This window comes from Heptranchias perlo, chromosome 20 (assembly GCF_035084215.1).
Source record: "Heptranchias perlo isolate sHepPer1 chromosome 20, sHepPer1.hap1, whole genome shotgun sequence".
NCBI lineage: Eukaryota > Metazoa > Chordata > Chondrichthyes > Hexanchiformes > Hexanchidae > Heptranchias > Heptranchias perlo.
The window spans coordinates 43,758,484-43,778,734 of record NC_090344.1 but is presented as its reverse complement, the minus strand read 5'-3'; positions in this window follow the sequence as shown (position 1 = coordinate 43,778,734).

Genomic DNA, 20,251 nt, shown 5'->3' with positions numbered 1-20,251 from the left:
TTACTAAGGTTTTAGAGATTCAGCGTTACACCTTGACTTTTATATTCGATGCCTCTTGCCATAATACCCAGTATTTTATTCACTTTATTCATTACTGTATCTACTTGAGGTGCTACTTGTAATAACTTGTGAACCTGAACCACTGTGTTCCTCTGCTCTTCCACATCACCCAGCTTTCCCTCATTCAAAGTCTAATTTTACTTTTTTTAACCAAAATGTACCACCTCAGACATAATTCCATTGTGAATGTTGACAAAAAATGTTCTAAGTAATGTTTGTGGACAGGAAACAGACACTGTATGCAAGGTTTTTAACAATATATAGATATAAACCATCTGAACAGAGTGAGCCTTTGGCTTAATAGTAACATTCCCGCCTGAATCATAAGGTGAAGGGTTCGAGCCCCGCTCCAGACAGTCCTGGTGAGTGGAGACTAGAATATGGTTTCTAAATACTGAGTTGACATCCAGCGAGGTACTTGTTTCCAGACAGAGTGACCACTGGCTCAGTATTGTATTCCTAACTCTGAGTCAGAAAGGTTCAGTTCGAGCCCCATTCCAGACAGCCTCGGTGAGCGGAGACCGGTGCGCCGGCTTTGAATACGGATTGACGTCCAGCAGGGGTACTTGTGTCCGATGGCCCCCCTCATCGTAAAGGTTTTTAGCTTGGTTGTAGCCCACCTAGGAGAAGGTACTCCGAAGATCAAAACGATGAGGAAACTACCTCAGCAACACTTCCCTCATAAAAGGCTCGAATCTTGTGTGTGAGACTTGAGTTCGAACCTGCCCAAGGACAGAACACATCAGGTGGACCATATGAACCTCCCCCCCTCCCCGCCCAATTAGAATCCAGCCTCTAACTCACTCCCACATATCTGTTGTTCTATATACAAACCATCTGACCCCTTCACTGACATTACAATTTGTAATTTGCTCCCACACATTTATTATTCTTTAATTTATTTTGTAAAACACTTGTGAGCGTGTTTTCCTCTTTGGGTAACTTTTTCCTGTCGAGCCAAGAACTATTTGATAACATGCATTCAAGTCGATTTATTCATGGGGCTATTTCCAACAGACACATTTTGCCCACTAAGTGTCCTTCTGTTAGATTGCCTTGACTCAGATAATGCTGTTGCACATTCATCACAAACTGCAGTCCGCTACCACTGGCAGTAAAGCTCGACTCCCTGTAATCACCACTATTCCTCAAAGTCCATGTAAGCATTTCACTAATGTACACAATACAGGATGGCGAGCTCATCAACTAAAAGAATTATCAGGACAGATCTTTTTTCTACCTAAAAAAAGTAATTTTGTTCCAATTTTCTCCCCTGAACTCCCCTCTCTACTCCTGAATACTCTGACTCCTGCTTGGAGATGATTCCACAGGGCCCTCTTCAAGTGCTCATTCTTCATATGTGAGCTTTGACTGTGAGTCCAGCATTTTCTGCTTTGGCGGAATCTTGGAGGAAGTTCTATCCACCTTGTCTGTGCTCCTGACTGATTTCCCACATGCTTTTGGTGGGCTCCCCGGCTTTAGCCAGAGAGTATGCCTGGAGGGGTTGCAGAGGTTGGCTGCAGAGACCTTTAGAGGCCTACTGCAATGTAGTGTGGTGAGCAGTCTCTGCGCTGCCATAAAAGGGAGCAAATGTTTAGTTTTTTTTTAAAGAATTTTTAGCCTTCAGGTCTTAACATTAAAAAAATTGAAAATATTTTGCTCCTTGCACCCAGCAGAGTTATGTTACTATAGCATTACAATACGCCTACTAAAATTGTATGTTCCCCTCTCACTTTCAGTTCCTGGAAGTGGCAGGGGTGAATCAGGAACAGGTGAAGAGACTCCCAAAGATGTTTCCGTCTCAGTCCACTCAAAATACATCAAGGGTCTGCTGTAACTTGAGCAGCAAATGTAGGCCTGACTATTCAACTGTGGAACCATAATCCTGTCCTCCCAGGCTTCTACTTTGCAGCAGGGGCCACTGGATAGTGCTCAGGAGGAGGAACCCTAGCTGATTTTCCCGATCCTATCCCAAGACCGCTTGAACTATCACGCCCCTGAGACCAGTCAACATCGCATATAACAAGAATCGAAGCTGGTCTATGGCTCAGTATGAAACTAGATGGTGCATTTATCTATCAGGTCATTCCTCCATTTGGATATATACTTATTATGGCTCTCTCTTGGCAGATGAGACATTGAAGAAAAAGAGAGAATTACTGAAAAGCACTGGGCCTTCAGGGAATATGATAATAAACACGACAGTGACTATATCCTGTGGCTGGATTAAACAGAGAGCAGCTATCCATAAATACAGCTCCAATACAACTGGTAGGGTGCAGAAACAGTGATTCAGAAGGTCGTAGGCTTAATTCTTTTAATCTTAATTCCAAACCCACAAAAAGTCACCACGTCTTTAACTGCCTGTCAACAAAGCAGCTCCCTGCAACACCCACAACTGCATGAATCGCATTAGAAATTGGACAGATGCATTTGAGTCTTACTGCTGAAGGCAGGTAAAGAACCACCAGTAAATGCAATCAAACAATATCTCCTGTGTTACATCTTCTGCAATGAAAATGCAGCTCAAGAAAATGACAGTTAAATAAATTCATTTGCTACATGATACTGGCAACAAAGAAAATCACTGTCAAAAGTTGTGATTTAACTTAAGCAAATCATGACAGTGGTAAAATGTATTTCTGTTGTATTATCGAGTTGGCGTTTAAGCAGCTTTTGTCTGCGCCTCAACTTACTGCATATAACAGGATTATACTGTAATCACTTTCTCCTCCCTGCTGTGCCAACTCCAGTCTCTTACATTGCCTTTATGCTTTCTCTGAACTATAGATTAGCTGAGCTGTCAAACAATAAAAATGGTGTCTCAAGATACAGATTCTGAAAGAGATTCTTGATAGAATTAATGATTGGTTTTCCAAACTCTGGCATTTCACATTTGCTGCTTAATTTTGCTGCAGCTATACAAAACCCTGGTTAGACCGCACCTAGAATACTGTGAGCAATTCTGGGAACCGCACCTTCGGAAGAACATATTGGCCTTGGAGGGAGTGCAGCATAGGTTTACTGGAATGATACCCGGACTTCAAGGGTTAAGTTACAAGGAGAGATTACACAAATTGGGGTTGTATTCTCTGGAGTTTAGAAGGTTAAGGGGTGATCTGATCGAAGTTTATAAGATATTAAGGGGAACAGAAAGGGTGGATAGAGAGAAACTATTTCCGCTGGTTGGGGATTAGGATTAGGGGGCACAGTCTAAAAATTAGAGCCAGACCTTTCAGGAATGAGATTAGAAAACATTTCTACACACAAAGGGTGGTAGAAGTTTGCAACTCTCTTCCGCAAACGGCAATTGATGCTTGCTCAATTGCTAAATTTAAATCTGAGATAGATAGCTTTTTGGCAACCAAAAGTATTAAGGGATATGGGCCAAAGGCAGGTATATGGAGTTGGATCACAGATCAACCATGATCTTATCAAATGGCGGAGCAGGATCGAGGGGCTGAATGGCCTACTCCTGTTCCTATATTCCTACATTCCTACTCTGTGCAATGATGTTCTGGTGGAACACTAAGGCTACCAGTAGATTGGGTTAGTGCTTTCAAACCATTAGCTGCAGTGAGATGTTTGCAGCCCACAGCACATTTACACCGTGGGCTGCAAATCTGAATTCTGCTGCCATGAAATATCACTGCACATAAACACCAATATGTATGTGTAGAAACCTACTGATGTGTAGAAATTCAGGCTAATAAATTTTAAATGTTTCAAGAGCACAGGTGGGAGAATCCACTTTCTCGATGCATTTAGCAAAAGCTCTGCTTCAGTTTATAAAATTCCCTGAAGGTCCCGAGCACGTTTTAAAACCAGACTGACAGTGCACAGAAACTTTACAGGGGAGGCAGAGTGGGAAGGGCATCACAGACAATTTTGTCTTTAATCTGACATCCACATACAAGTACTTTCCAGCATGGCTCACTGAATAGCAAATACTGAAGCTATCTGGACCACACAGCTCAATATGAAACCATGTGCTACATCTACTAACTGAATCATTACAATAATTTTACAAAAACATTGTGTGCTAGAAAATGAGAGAGAGAGAGAGATTAAGGCGCACTAGTTTGCGTACAAAATGATTGACCTGTTCGGGTAGATGGTCTGAACTGGCTAGGTTCAAAAGAACTGATGTTTTAACATTTGAACAGAATATTTCAAAAGAAAAATCTATGTTTAAATGCTGAAGCTTGTAAAATATTTAAATATAGTTCTTGTTTAAAGGCTTTCATTGCTGATTGTTTAGTGGCTGCTGGTTATTGAATGATAGTTTTGTGCTTTATATATTCAAGCCCACTGAGAATAATACATGAGTTTTTGATTGCAGAGGCAGTATTTGCATTAGTGTATAGTGTGTTTTGCTTTATGTCTCCTGCCAGTTTATATCTCTTGACTTCTGTAGTTTTACAAATTTGTGTCAGAGGGACAAACTTAATTTTAAAATCAGCTCCCAACTGCAGTTTATCCTTTTATTAAAAAACTGGAGAGTATGAATGTGCCAATAGAATTTATCAATACAGCCAAAGGCAAATTAATCATTCAGGGAACTTGTGGCTACATGCTTGTCAAATGGAAGATGGGCAAACTGTTTAAAGAACATGAGCAAGAACTGAGAACATCAATGTTTTAGATCAATGTTGGCTTTTTTGTGTTTGGTCCAGGATGAATTCTTTCATGTCCAAAACACACATCAATCAATACATACTACAGCAAAGCAGAACAAGCGGCGCTGTACTCCTGGAGATGATTTAAATTATACATAGTGAGATATTTTAGACAGAGATATAATTCAACCTTTGATGTTAGGAAGTCCCTAACCCATTCACCTGTAACAGCATGCTAACATTTCTTTGTGAATTATTATAGTATCCCATTGTGCCTCAATTGATTATTTTATTGCACTAGTTGACTCACTGTGAGCAGCAAAATCTGAGAATTTGCTTTCTTAAAACAATAGGGCTAATTATACCATGTAGCAATAACATCAGGGCGACTGATTTATCGGAACATAGGAATTGTTAAACAGAAAAAGACCAAGGTCCATCGAGTTTACATTAAGGAGTCAGCCATTGCTCAGTGGTCGCACTCTTGCCTCTGAGTCAGAAGATTGTGGGTTTAAATCCCACAGCACAAAATCTAGGCTGATACTCCAGTGTGGTACTGATGGATTGCTGCACTGTCAGAGGTGCTATTTTTTGGATGAGACGTTAAACATGTAAACGATCATATGGCACTATTTCGAAGAACAGGGAAGTTCTGCTCGGTGTCCTGGCCAATATTTATCCCTCAACCAACATCACTAAAACAGATTATCTGGTCATTATTACATGGCTGTTTGTGGGACCTTGCTGTGCGTAAATTGACTGCCACGTTTCCTATATTACAACAGTGACTATACTTCAAAAGAACTTAATTTGCTGTTAAGCACTTTGGGATGTCCTGAGGTTGTGAAAGGCGCTATAAAAATACAATTTCTTTCGATCTTTTTAGTTCACCGTCTACCATCCTGGTGGTCGCATGATACAGCAATAATAGATGTTAATTAATATCAACCAACCTTTATCAATTAGTCTACAACAGACATGACACAAGGAGAACTGTGGTGGAGAGCATTGGGAACCTTCAGAATCCTAAGAACAGCAATCATATCACCTCTCAACTTTCTCTTTTCCAGTGAGAACATGCCCAATTTACATAATTGCTGCTCATAATCCAGTCTCTCCATCCAACTCAATCATTCTTTTGTATCCTTTGAATAGTTGCAATATCCTGTTTGTACTGCGGCGGCCAGAACTGTACACGGAATTCTAAGTGCAGCCGCACCAATGATTTCTAAAGTGGCTGGATTACCTCACTATTTTGGCTCAATATTGACCTTTTAACACATCCCAAGTTCTGATTTGCTTTACTCACTGTTTTCAAGCATTGTTGCGATAGCTTCAACTTACTGTCAATCAGGACCCCCAGATTTCTTTCATTTTCCATGCACTTTATAGTCTCGTCCTAGAATTTTTGTCCCCATGTGAAGCACTTTGCATCTACATTGAATTTCATCTACCACCTGAATGCCTAATTCCCAAGTATATTCACATTCCCCTGTAGCTTATCCTGTTCATTTGCAAATTTAGCCACAGTGCTTGTGACTCCTAATTCCAGATCACTTATAAAGATATTAAACAAAAGAGGTCCCAAAACAGACCCCTGTGGGATTCCATTGGTAACATTCTCCCAGGCTAATGACAATCCCTGTACCCCTAGCTTCTGGGTTCTATCAGTCGACCAATTACGTATCCATTTCCACTGATTCCTGCTTTCTTTATTTTCAGTACCAGTCTTTCCAGAGGAACTGTATCAAAGGCCTCACTGAAATCCAAGTACACCACATCTATTGTCGTACCCCAATCAAACTATTTTGTCACGCCCTCAAAGAAAATTAGTACGTTACATTGGCAAGGCCTCCCCTTCATGAATTCATATTGGCTATCTTTATCTTTCTATCCAGATGCTCCATGGTCTTATCTTCAATAAGGGTTTCCATAACTTTACCCGCAATGGACGTCAAACTCACAGAATGACTGAATAAATTAAATTTCATTTTTGTTCTCGGATTTTTCCTTGCGCTTTAAAGATTGAATTCTACAACTCTGTCCATTTATTCCTTTATCTACGTATTTAATTTTTTATCCCTTACCATCTTTAAAGCTGAGAATATTCCGCAAGATGATTTGCAAGGTGCATCAACTGGAGGTAGATATCTGGTGTTTAACAGTATTGGGGAGAGAGAATGGGATTTAGCTCAATGTAATGAGACTCCTGCACTATGATAGCAATGATGAATGTTTCTGGGGTTTAGCAGAACTGAGGTAGGTGCCCTGCAGTTTGATAATACTGCAATGGGGTTGCTGAAATCTGGAAGAATTAAGATATTCTTTGATCTGGAATTACTGTTGAGGGGGAACCTGGAGTCTGGCCGAACTGTGCAAGTCAAATTGGAGGTTGGGTTGGGTTCCTGTAGTTTATCAGTAGTGAGGGAAGGGGCATGGCATAAGCCTGACAGCAGTGGGTGGGGTGATCCCATGTCTGCCAGCACTAGTTTGTGCCTCTCTATTTCGGACAGGATTACAGAGGTGAATCCAGCCCTCTGTCTCTGTCTCCCTCTGAATCCCCCTCTCTCCAAGCCTCACAGGTGTCATAAGATGTCACTAACTAGAATGTTAATATTTTCTAACTGTAAAAATCCAGTGATAATTAGAGGCTGTTTGCTTCAATATTTATTTATTTAAGAATGAACTCAAATTCAGATGATGAAAAGAACTCTGTTTCTCTTTGCTCGCTGTGCTTGTAATATTACTTTTAATATATAATTATATATGTATGCATGTACAAAGAAACCTATCTACAATACCTTCAAATCCTTGTTGTGTCCTAAAGTTTACAGTACAACTCCACAGTCCCCTCCACATGGCAGAAAACAGTTTGAAAGGGAAACACGTATAACATACTTTACATCATTACATCTATTGATTCAAGATAATTGAAGGTTTTCAGCCTTCACATTCATATGGTGACAATCAATGACAATTCTCCAAAAAACAGATTTAGGAAGGGTCGGGCTCTCCCCAGCATCACCAGATTGAAGAAAATAACAATCCTGAGCCCTGGATGTAGAGGGCGCTCAGATTCAATCCGCTTTGGGAACATTGCTTCATCCTCCATTTCACCCTATTTGTGAACATCAGTGCGAAGTGGGATCTCCTATGGGGTGCACACTCCTGGATACGGGATACAATTCTAATGCAACCAAAGTATAAATTGTCTGATGGCACTACTGCCTTCTTGATTTCAATCAAAATAAATCTAGCCATAATAAAGAAAGGAGTAGATCCTATGCGAAATATTGTAATATTAAAATAAGGACCCACAAGGTTCTTTTTCAGTTATTTTGCATCTGTCGTTTTGGCACAGAAGAACTGTCAGCCAACAGCAACAATTTGCATATCTATATATCGCACCTTTAATGTCGAAAAACATCCCAAGGCTGAGCCAAAGAAAGAAATATTAGATGGGGTTACCAAATGTTTTGCTAAAAAGCTGGGTTTTAAGCATGGTGTTAAAAAAGGAGAGTCAGAGGAGTTTACGGATGGAATTCCAGAGCATGGAACCTAGGTGGCTGAAGACATTGCCAATGGTTGGATGAAGAGAGATGGGATGCACAACAGAACAGAATCAGAGGAACAAAGTGTTTGGGGGGCCTTTTTTTTTTAAACGGCTGGAGGAGTTTACATAGATAGGGAGGAAGAACAACAACAACTTCCATTGGTGCTGGTGTTGTTGGAGGATTTCAGGCGGGAGGCTGGCCAGGAGAACACTGGATTACTCAAGTCTGGATGTAACATAAGCATGGATGAGGGTTTCAGCAGCAGATAATCTGGAGATGGAAATAGGCAGTCTTTCAGATGGAGAGGATGTGGGGTCAGAAGCTCAGCTCAGGGTCGAATAGGACACTGAGGTTGCAAACAGTCTGGTTCAGCCTGTGACAGTGGCCAGGGAACGGCGTTTGTGGTGGGGTCGAAGACAATAGCTTCCGTCTTCCCAGTGTTTAATTGAAGGAAATTGCGACTCATCCAGGACCAGATGTCGAACATGCAGTCTCACAACACAAAGGCAGCGGAGGGGTCGAATGAGATGGTAGTGAGGTAGAGCTGGGTGTCGTCAACGTACATGTGAAACTTGACATCATATCTTTTGATGATGTTGCCGAGGGGCACTATGTAGATGAGAACTGGAGAGGGCCAAGGATAGATCCTTGGGGCATTCCAGAGGTCACTGTGCGGGGGTGTGAATAAAGGCTTGGAAGCAACTGAAGACCAGGATCTAGTATTCTGTCTTTCACCACCAGGCTATCCAGTTTATTTTAGTGATGACGTCAGATTTGAAAGGGAGGGTGACAGTAGCTGAGGATCGAGAATCGTTTACAATATCAGCTATCGTGCGGGTGAGGAAGGAAAGTTAGGTGGTCAGCAGTTTAGTGAGAATAGGGTTTAGAGAGCAGGATGTAGGTCTCGTCGAAAAATGAGCTCTGAGAGGGCATGAGTGGAGATAGGAGAGAAACTAGAGAAAGATGCGAGTTCAGGGCTAGAGCAGGGGGAAATCTTGGCTTGGTGGGCAGGGGGAAGAGAGGGAGGCAGTAGATGGTCTCAATCTTAGTGACAAAGAAATCCTTGAGCTCCTCACATTTGTTGATCGAGACCATAAAGGGAGTTATGGCCAAGGGTGAGAATTTTAAATTTGAGGCATGGCGGGACCAGGAGCCAATGAAGGTCAGTGAGGTCAGAGGTGATGGGTGAGAGGGCTAGGACACGAGCAGCTAAGTTTTATGAGCTGATGTTTACGGAGGTTGGAGAATGGGAGGCCGGCCGGGAGATCACCAGAATAGTTGAGACTGGAGGTGACAAAGGCATGGATGAGGGTTACAGCCAGTCAGCAGCATCATCACTAAACTCAGGATCAATCTGAATTCACTTCACACTAAATGAATTCTGGCATCACTTTCTTTCAAACATAATCTGTATCACTGAATGCTGAAGTATTCAATTCAAATCTGTAAGTCAATGAGGTAGTTCAGTCAGAGAAAACTGAATATATCCAGGAGGTGATCATAGTATGGTAAATGATCAGTTTCATAAATGTGCACTTGAGTTGTTCAAGCACATTTGTTAATAGGGCCCCCAGGACTGTGTGACAACACCGAATATGATAAATCAAAATACAATTTACTTTAGCATGACATATAGAAAACGTAAAGTTAATTATAGAATAAAAGTGGGCAGAACCTGCTCGGCTACTGCAGTCCAGTGTTGTGTTTCCCCAGATTCGGACAGTTCCAAAAGCAGTCAGAAGGTACAGCGCCCGTTAAAGTAAATGGAGCAATTTCAGGACTCATCACCTCTGGTCCTATTCAGCAATGTCACTGGAGCAACTTGAGAAATCGCTGGTTGCACTTCAGAATTAAAATTTGGATATTTTCTTTTAAATTACAAAATTTCTTTCACACGGTCATCTGGAGAAATGTTCAAACAAAAAGCAATCCCTCTGAACTCTCCTGCAAATACAGCATTTGAGCACAAAATCGAGGTTGCTGCCTTAATGCAGTACTGAGGACATGCTGCATTACCTGAGGTGTCATCTTTTGGACAGGACGATTAACCAAGGCTCTGCTGACTATTCCAGTAGGCGTTAGAGATCCCAAGGCATTACTGAAGATCAGGGAATTATCCAGTGTCCTGGTGAACATTTATCCCTCAACCAACATCATCAAAAACAGATTATCGGGTCATTCATCTCATTGCTGTTTGTGCGACCTTGCTGTGTGCAAAATACCTGCCATGTTTGCCAACATGTCAGTCATTCACTACATGTAAAGATTTTGGGGTGTCCTGTGAGGCATGTTCAGGTGCTATCTAAATGCAAGTCTGTTATTTTTCAGCTTTTATAGCATCTCTCCATCCATATACTGCTCCTCACCAGACTCTCATAACCTGTTGGTTGCTTTTCCCACTGAATGATGAACACTAGTTTTGTCCCAGATCAAATTCTGTAGATTCCTGACTGCAATTCTGTGAGAATTTGTGCATTCTGTGCCGCAGCCAGTCTGCATTACACATGTAGTCAATTGTAAATTGGAACCAAGTGCAAACTAGTAGCATGCTGGGTAAGAAATTATTGTGTTCGATAGAAACTACCTATGCTGTTAACACCATTTCTGATTCCATCTACTATTTTATTTGCAATATAACAAAGTCCATTCTGTAAACTATGCACTACAGAGAGTTACCACATCATACAATGATACACCTCACCAAACCATTTCATTGACACTGAAGTCCATACTGGTAATCACAGTCTAACATGTTACTATTTATTGATAAAAACGAGTGTGGTGCCAGGAAGTGGTATACCAGTTATCACAGGATTACTATTAATTGTCAAGGTCCATCAGGTAATGATCTTACTATGCTACTGCTATCAATTTTATGGAATAACTTGAAATTGAATGTCCCCGTTTTCCTCCTGAAGCAGCAGTATGTGTATATAATATAGACTAGTCAATTTCCTGTGGCATTGCTCACGATAATTCAGACAATATGGAGGTGAAATTGGTCTACACCAGTAGCACAAAACTTCTTTTCTTTTGACTTTTCTCACTGTTACTGCTATCTTTGTTTGCTGATTCTCTCTCTCTCAGTTTCTCATCTTTTCTACTTCTCTCCCCATAATTCTTCTTTTGGCTACTCTCACTGTCCTTTTTATTAATCATCTTTCCTTTTGGGTGTGGCCTTCCATGACATGATGTGATGGGGAATGCAACCACCAATGGTTGCAGGCTGCATTTGGAGTGAAGTTTGTGGGGAAATTGTAGTCCTCAGCAGTTCCCTTCCTATCCCCTCCCTCCATCGCTCATGCTTCCCCACACACCTTGCTCCCATTGTGTTCCCTACCCCTTCACCTTCTCACTACCCATTCCCCATCCTACCACTATCTCTATCCCTTCCCCTTTATCCTTCCTTCGTTCATGCTCTGCCGTATCTCACCCTTAACCCTCCAACTACTCCCACACACACATTGCCTCGATGTTTAGCTCTGTAACATCATCACCTGACTCCGCCCCTGCCTCAGTCCTTCTGCTGCTGAAACCCTCATCCATGCTTCTGTCACCTCCATACTCGACTCTTCCAATGCTCTCCTGGCCGGCCTCACATCCTCCAGCCACCATAAACCTGAGCTAATCCAAAACTCTGCTGCCCGTATCCTAACCGTCACCCATCATTCCCCCGTGGTCACTGACCGACACTGGCTTTCGGTCCACCAATGCCTCAAATTTAAAATTCTCAATCTTGTGTTCAAATCTCTCAATGGCCTTGCCCCTCCCTATCTCTGTAACCTCTTCCAGCTGTACGATCCTTAGAGAACTCTGCATTCCTCCAATTCTGGCCTCTTGTGCTTTCCCTAATCTCTTCGCCTCATCATTGGCGGCTATGTCGTCAGCCATCTAGGCCACAAGCTCTAGAATTCCCTCTCCGCCTCTCCAATTCTCTCTCCTCCTTTAAGACCCTCCTTAAAATCTACCTCTTCAATCAAGCTTTTAGTCGACTGGCCTAACAGCTCCTTCTTTAGCTCGGTGTCAATTTTTGTCTGATTACAGTTATGTGTAATGCCATAGGGCATTTTCCTTCGTTAAGGGAGCTATGTAAATAAAAGTTGTTGTTATTGTTTTAAAGAATATGAATTTTATCTTCGTAAAACTTTTGAAATGTTTCGTCTAGCTTTTCTTCAAATAATTGTGCTTAAAACTAAACAAAAAATATTCCTCAGCATAGCTGACTGAACGGTTCGATGGATCCTGGGAAATTACCAACACTGCACAATTCAAATTCAGCTCACAACATCAAATCCAAGTTCAATATTTTGGAAGGGGCTGAGGCCTTTAAGTAAAAACTTTAAAGGCAGTAAAAGACACAAAGGACAATTCAATGGATAATTTAATTATGTTCTACGAAATATGTCATTTTAAAATTATTTTCTTTTGGTTAAACCCTTATTTTGGATATTACAAATTCTAGTTAGTGAGGAAAAAATTGGCAGATAAAGAAAATTTCAGAAAGCATTTTGGAGAATTGTGGAAACCCAGTAGCCAGATTACACAGAGTGATGAGTTTACATTGGTGTTTTCCATTATAATTGTGGACATGGTGGGGGGGGGCGGGGGTAGAAATTGGCCCTTGTTGTGCCCATTTTACGGATGTAAAACAGGTGCAAAGAATGCCAATTTTGGGGATCAACGTCTTGATATTGGGTTGGGCCATTTTTCAGGAATCACTGGTGGCTGCCTAAAACGGGCGTTAGGCCCCTTACATTTGCAAACAGGGGCCGAACACCTATTTTAGGCTCCCTGTTGAAATTGGAGTGCAATGAGCAGAGCAAGAGCCGGGCCTGCTCCGCTCAGGGTTCTTTAGTGGCTGCTGCAGCTTACACAGCAGCCACCAACAAAAAGTAATTTATTTTTAAATTCAAAAATTCTTCCTGTGGAGACAACAAGAGCAGGAGTTCTCCCCCGAACTCCACAGTACTCATGATAACCCCCCCACCCCGCTCACTGTTACCATTCCACCCCCACTTCTGGGACGTACCTTCGGGCCACTGCCAGCGAAGCAAGCAACCCGACATTTATCTTTTTAAAATGGGAGCGCAGACTATGGAGGTGCTGGGAGCTTTACCAAGTAATATTAATGAGGCCCAAGGCCCAATTTTGGGCCAGCCTTGGGCATTCCGGTTGGGGTACATACTCTATGTGTGGCACCCATTTCAGGCCCGAAAATGAACCTAAAATAATTTCCATCCCAGGAATCTATAATGAAAAAAGCTGACACAAAAAAAGTGACAAAAACATGGCAACTGGAAGACAAATGGTGCAAACAGGAAGTGCGAGCAGACATAATTTTTTTCCTTATACCCTCATTTTTTAATATCATATAGATATTTAATTTTCAAATTCACTCAGATCAGCTAGAAAATTCAGTACTTTTCCTGTTGCCACATCTATTCCTGCTCCTGCTGCAATTTAATTAATTCTTCAACAAATTGCTATTTTTTTTTTGCTGAAGGCAGCCAGAAGTATTCATAAATTGTTATGTTAATTTCTGATGAGGTTTTTCATATATATTGTTCAGTGGCTCTTTGAGCTCACTTTAGCAAATAATGCATTTTCAAGATTGTTTGAATAAAATGTATTGTAATAATCTGCTGGCCTGGAGCTGCTTCCATCACAGAATCAACAAAAACAAAAATAAGGTAGGAGTGAGAAATCTGCTTGTCCATGCACAAATCTAAATTGTGCAATAATAGTACTGAATAACATATCATTATAGAATCACAGAATGGTGACAGCACAGAAGGAGGCTATTCGGCCCATTGAGCCCATGCCGGCTCTTTGTAAGAGCAATCCAGTTAGTCCCATTTCCCTACACTTTCCCAGTAGCCCGGCAAATTTTTTCCCTTCAAGCATTTACCCACTTCATTATTGAATGCCACGATTGAATCTGCTTCCACCACCCTTTCAGGAAGCGCATTCTAGATCATAACTACTCGCTACGTAACAAAGCTATTGCTCATGTCGCCTTTGGTTCTTTTGCCAATACCTTAAATCTGTGTCCTCTGGTTCTCAACTCTTCCACCAATGGGAACAGTTTCTCTTTATTTACTTTATCTAAACCCTTCATGATTTTAAACACTTCTATCAAATCTTCTCTTAACCTTCTCTGCTCTAAGGCGAACAACTCCAGCTTCTCCAGTCTATCCCCGTAACTGAAGTCCCTCATCCCTGGAACCATTCTAGTAAATCTTTTCTGCACCCTCTCTAAGGCCTTCACATCCTTCCTAAAGTGCGGTGCCCAGAATTGGACACAATACTCCAGCTGTGGCCGAACTAGTGTATTATAAAGGGTCAACAGAACTTCCTTGCTTTTGTACTCTATGCCTCTATTTATAAAGCTCAGGATCCCATATGTTTTTTTAACCGCTTTCTCAACTTGTCCCGCCACCTTCAAAGATTTGTGCACATATACTTCCAGGTCTCTGTGTTCTTGCGCCCCCTTTAGAATTGTACCATTTAGTTTATATTGCCTCTCCTCATTCTTCCTGCCAAAATGTATCATTTCGCAATCAAATCAAATTCAATAATATTTCAGATGCATGCTTACAGAGAAACAATGAGGGACTGCTTGACCAAGGGCGTCAGAACAAAGCTCTAGAGTGATGACCTTTCACTCCCAAAGAATCAGTTCAGACTTCCTGCCAATTTATTTATTTGCGTTCACAAGTCCCACCATTGGCAGCCATGCCTTCAGCTGTCCAGGCCCCAAATCTCCTTAAAACCTATCTCTTTGACCAAGCTTTTGGTCAACTGTTCCTAATATTTCCTTTTGTGGTTTGGTGTCAAATTTTATCTGATAACGTTCCTGTGAAACACCTTGGGACGTTTTACGACGTTAAAGGGGCTATATAAATGCAAGTTATTGTTGTAAAGGCAGATTCCAGGACCAGACCCATGTTTCTAATCTGAAATGTATCCTTTTATGTGTGTCGCAGGAATAACAATTACGCTTTTACTGTGATATTTCACAATGGAGATTGCACTCCTGTCCATTCTGAAAGGTGGAAAACACCATGCTGTCACATCATGTATCAATCAGGCCAAAACTTATGATTACATTTATTTACGAGGACTGTTCTTTCATAAAAGTGGAAGAATACAGCAAAATAAAACTAGCAGCACAAACACTTAGAAAACAAAGATTTAATCAATCCCCAAGTTTAAGTATCTTTTTGCAAAGTATATTTCTTACATTTTGTCATAACCTGCAAGACTTTGAAAACACAATCTTTCATAGATTCCTTGGTGTGATCATTTTACATGGGTGGGACGATACTCTTACCTATCCTATGGAGTCTCGGGTTGAATTTCCCTGAAACTGCCGGTAACATGATTGGGTGTAACTTCTGTTCACCCACATGACATTTATGTAGTGCCATTGTTTCTTGGGGGAGGTGTAGAGGTGCAAACAGAGCAAAAAGGCTGAAAGATCATGCCCACCCCCTTGCCACTTATATGTGGCAGGCGAGTTTCGGGAGAGCAGCTGAATTGATGACAGGTACCCGGGAGAAATTTAAAAGTGGCCTTTTTTTATGGCAGAATGCCTTACTGCCCCATTTTCCTTAACTTATTGCCAGCAAACAGGTATTATTTTTATAAGGAAAATCCAGGCCGAACTGTTAATTACAGAAATTGAAAGAGAGGTGAAAGCTGGATTCTGAATTTGAACACTGAACTAAAGATTCAATGCCTTTGGGCAAAAGGTGCTTTTTCATGTGACAGGTGTTCGACTTGAGACATTAACTGTCTTCCCTCTGAGATTGCCCCGAGGGGTCAAATTAGAAATGTTGCATCAGTCTATAAGCCCATATTATTTGCCTTCTGCTAGCAATCAAAACTAATTCGATTTGATTGGAATCTACAAATAAAACATTCATTGCCTTTCAAAGGATCGATAATTTGATTAGCTCGAGCACAGAGATCGACCCGACACTGCGTGATAGGTGTTTGCAAATTTTGCATGCATTTAACATTTCAAAGACGAGGGAATTTCTGATGTAATTGATCAGTAGCTTTTGGCAAATTACATATTTGTGGGAATCCAGCTGCGCTGGGGCAAAGTGCTGTCCAATATATTAGCTATGCCACCTGTGGCTAATTGAGAATCCAAATTTGGCTAATTGCATTTATGATTAGTAAATAAAAAATAAGTAATAGATACCGTCCTTGGGCATGTGATCTCAATACTCATATGCGCTCAATGTATGCATGTATACGTTACCATTTTACAAAGAAGTGCCTAAAAAGGTTAAGACAAAAAGCAGAGTGTGCGCGAGTGTTTTTTTGATCATTGCAATTTTTAAAATATTCTCTATCGGGATGTGGACACTGCTGGCAAGGCCAGCATTTATTGCCCACCCCTAGTTGCCCTTAAGAAGGTGGAGATGGGCCTTCTTCTTGAACCGCTTGAGTGCTTTATTTCCTTGGTTACTGAATAGTGGTAGATGTTTGTTAAGTAAATATGCACGTGATGTACATTTATGTGTATTGCATGAGTGCATCAAGGCCTTTCCAACTAAAATTAGTGCATATGGATAAAATGGTGTCGCCGAAGCCACAGCTGTGGCTAGTTAGCAATTTCTATTGGACAACACCGGGCAAGGTGTTTTTCTCCTCACAAAGCCAAAGAAATTTTCAGAATTCACCAAATGAAGACTTTATGAATTCAGAATATATTGACCTTACACATGAACAAGAAACAATGGAGATTTTACAGTTTAAAGCAAGACAGAGTTCTGCTTCCGTCACACCAGGCTCTAGTTAAGTATACTCGTAACAAAAGTTTTCTCTGATTTGAGGCTAGCTTCCTTTACAATGTGTCAATGGTATAAAAGTGCCCTGAAGAGAAGGGGAATTAGATGAGGTGGCTCACGTGAGGAAAAACACTGGCATAGACTGGATGGGCCAAATGGCCTGTTTCCATGCTGTAACATTCTATGAATTCTTTCTTGTTCATTCAACCTGCACATACAAATGAATAATGGTCATCCAGCAAAGGGGAAAAAAATCTTTGAACACTTCACATTTTTGAGCTTGCAATTGTGCAACAACCACGTGAGCACACGTTTGATGTTGCAACTTCAGTCCCTTGGAAAGACAGCAACAAGTAAATGGAATTCAAAGACTCGTCCATGTACACACACACACACATAAGCAATCGCATCAGTGAGCACATTGAGAGGGGTGTGTGGAAGAGAGGCAAATAATAAGTCCAGTCATGCCTATGGTAGGTGATTAATATTCTTCTTCCTTCACTCAGCCTTCACATACAAATGAATTGTACTAAAGTACAACAAAAGAGAGAGGTGGGGAGTTCTTTGACTTAATGAGGCCAGCCCAAAACACAGAAGCAATAAATCAGTGGTCACCTTGAGCTGTCAGACTAAGACAGTAAATACATGCAGATTATTCCATATAGCCACCTTGCAGTTAGAATCCAGTGAAACAATTTGCATATTGACACACAAAGTGATGATAGCCCATGCAGAATGAGCCTTTACTTTGTATTATTCTCTAGCTAGTTGAAAACCACCAAAGAATTAAAATCTATGACTAATGTACATCGCAGAATAATAGTTTTCCGAAGGCTTTATTTGCCAAGGAGGTTAGACTAGTAAACAGCTGGGGTTCTTGGCTAAAAAAACAAGGATCTACAACATCAAAAGTAATGCTTGCTCGACAGAGAGGGAAGTATGCATTCTGGCCAGTGCCTCAAACTGCTCTCACCTGCCTCCTGGAAGCCAGTTCTGAGAAACATTGACAGAGACCTGGAAACAAGTTGCCCACTCATCCTCATAACATAAAATGCTGCATGGTTCAGGGAGAACGAAGGAAGGAGAAAAATATTGATAGAAAATACCCTTAAAAGAAATTCTTTTGAACTATTTCTTTATTATTCGTCCATGGGATGTGGGCGTCGCTGGCAAGGTCAGCATTTATTGTCCATCCCCAATTGCCCTTGAGAAGGTGGTGGTGAGCCGCCTTCTTGAACCACTGCAGTCTGCGTGGTGAAGGTTCTCCCACAGTGCTGGTAGGTAGGGAGTTCCAGGATTTTGATCCAACGACGATGAAGGAACCGTGATATATTTCCAAGTCGGGGTGGTGCCTTAATTACCACCACTTAATAAAGGAAAGCAAAAAGGACAGTACTGGGAAGATTCAGAAGAGAGTTAACATCAAGGCTTTCTGAATGGTTGGATAGGTACACTCCCTCAGGACGTCCTGTCAGTGAACACCCCCATGGCGTAGTTAGTGGGGCCAGCCTTACGTGAGCCACAGAAACACCAGTCAGATACACACCTCCAGATGGTCAAATGAAATGTAAATGAAACACTTGTTTCAAAACACTGTGGTCAGGACAGACCAAACCAAACTAAGTATGAAATAATAGGTGGCTTAGGTTAAAAACATGTTTTTCAGTTAGCTGAAAGCTAGCTAGAGACCTCAAGACTTCAAATCCGTTCACCTCTGATGTAAAAAGAATATTAATCCTCTTTAAGGCCCATAAACCAATTAACCTTCTGGCAATTTTCTCACAAAAGTACATTTGCATTTTTCACTTTTAAAGAAGAGATTGTATTTTAGGATTGAAGATCAGTTGCAGAGATTGAGTGAAAACAAAGGGAGCACTTTAAAGTTTATATAAAACCATTAACTCTGGAAGTACTGAAGAACCATTTCCACCACAAGATCTCCATTAAAATAGTGGACAAGGGAGTATATTATACAAATGATATTAGCAGACCAATCCCTAACAGTCGAAGCTTTGCTTTCTCAAAATGAATTGCTGATGAAATAGTATAGTACAAAATAACGTAATTATAGTCACTGCCACAAAGGCTTGACCTTGTGTCATTTGTCATTTTGTGATTTTGCAGCCATGATCTGAGCATATCAATGAAGAGGTGGCCATGGTTGTGATGAGAAGTGAAAAAACCTTAAATCAAAGCCTCGCTCTTCCAAGGAGAGATAATATAGTTAAGTATAAATGTCCCCAAACCATTAATCAGATGCTAGGTTTCAGCAATAAATAGGGATAAATCAATTTATAGGCCACTAGCCATTCTTACTTTAAAGTTTGTAGAAAACCATTAACTCTGGAAGTACTGAAGAACCATTTCAACAAATCACTCAATAAAAGCAATCAGCATTTCCTTAAATAAAAGGAATCAGAGTTTTCAGTCTATCGACACCAGAGCATGAAGTATCCGGGAAGTGAAACAGCAATTTTCACCTAATCACCGTCAAGCACATGGTCAGCATTTCCAGCCAACACAGTATCAGTACAATTATCATCAAAGTAATTGCACAAACTTAACAATGCTCTCCAGTATCGTGCCCTGGCACTCACGAATAGAAAGATATTCCCAGTTTGTTGATTTTATAAAAGGATAGGGAGTTTGTGTCAGTGGATGCAAGAGGGGTGAAATAGTCATTCAAGTTTCTGGTTTTCAGTATTTCAGACATTGGCTCTCAAGGTTAACCAGGTTATTAGGTTTATTAATATTGGGAGGCAGTGGCAATTTTAGAACGAGGTATATAACACACCATGTTGGAATTTATTTTTGGGAAGAGGGTGGCCAGCATGCTCCCCCAGAAAAGTTTGATCTTTCACACTTCATTTGTTGCATATTCCACCATTTTGGAGCAGAATTTTAATAAACATATAAATAGCATACATATCAAGAAAATATTTACAAGAGTATAATCCACTAACCTAAAGGCAAATTATAACGGTAAATCTTGTATATTGTGGTTATTAGTAAAATAAATTTTCTTGACTCTCTTTTCAATTCTTGTTATGGACTGTAAACATTATAGCCCAGATATTGCTGTTAATATTAGTGGATGAATGCCTAACTTGTTCAAATGATACTCTATTTTAACTAAGAAGCTGATCCATTTACTTCAAACAGATTAAGATCTCCAATAAAATCGTTGGCAAGGGAGTATCATCTGAATAGTATT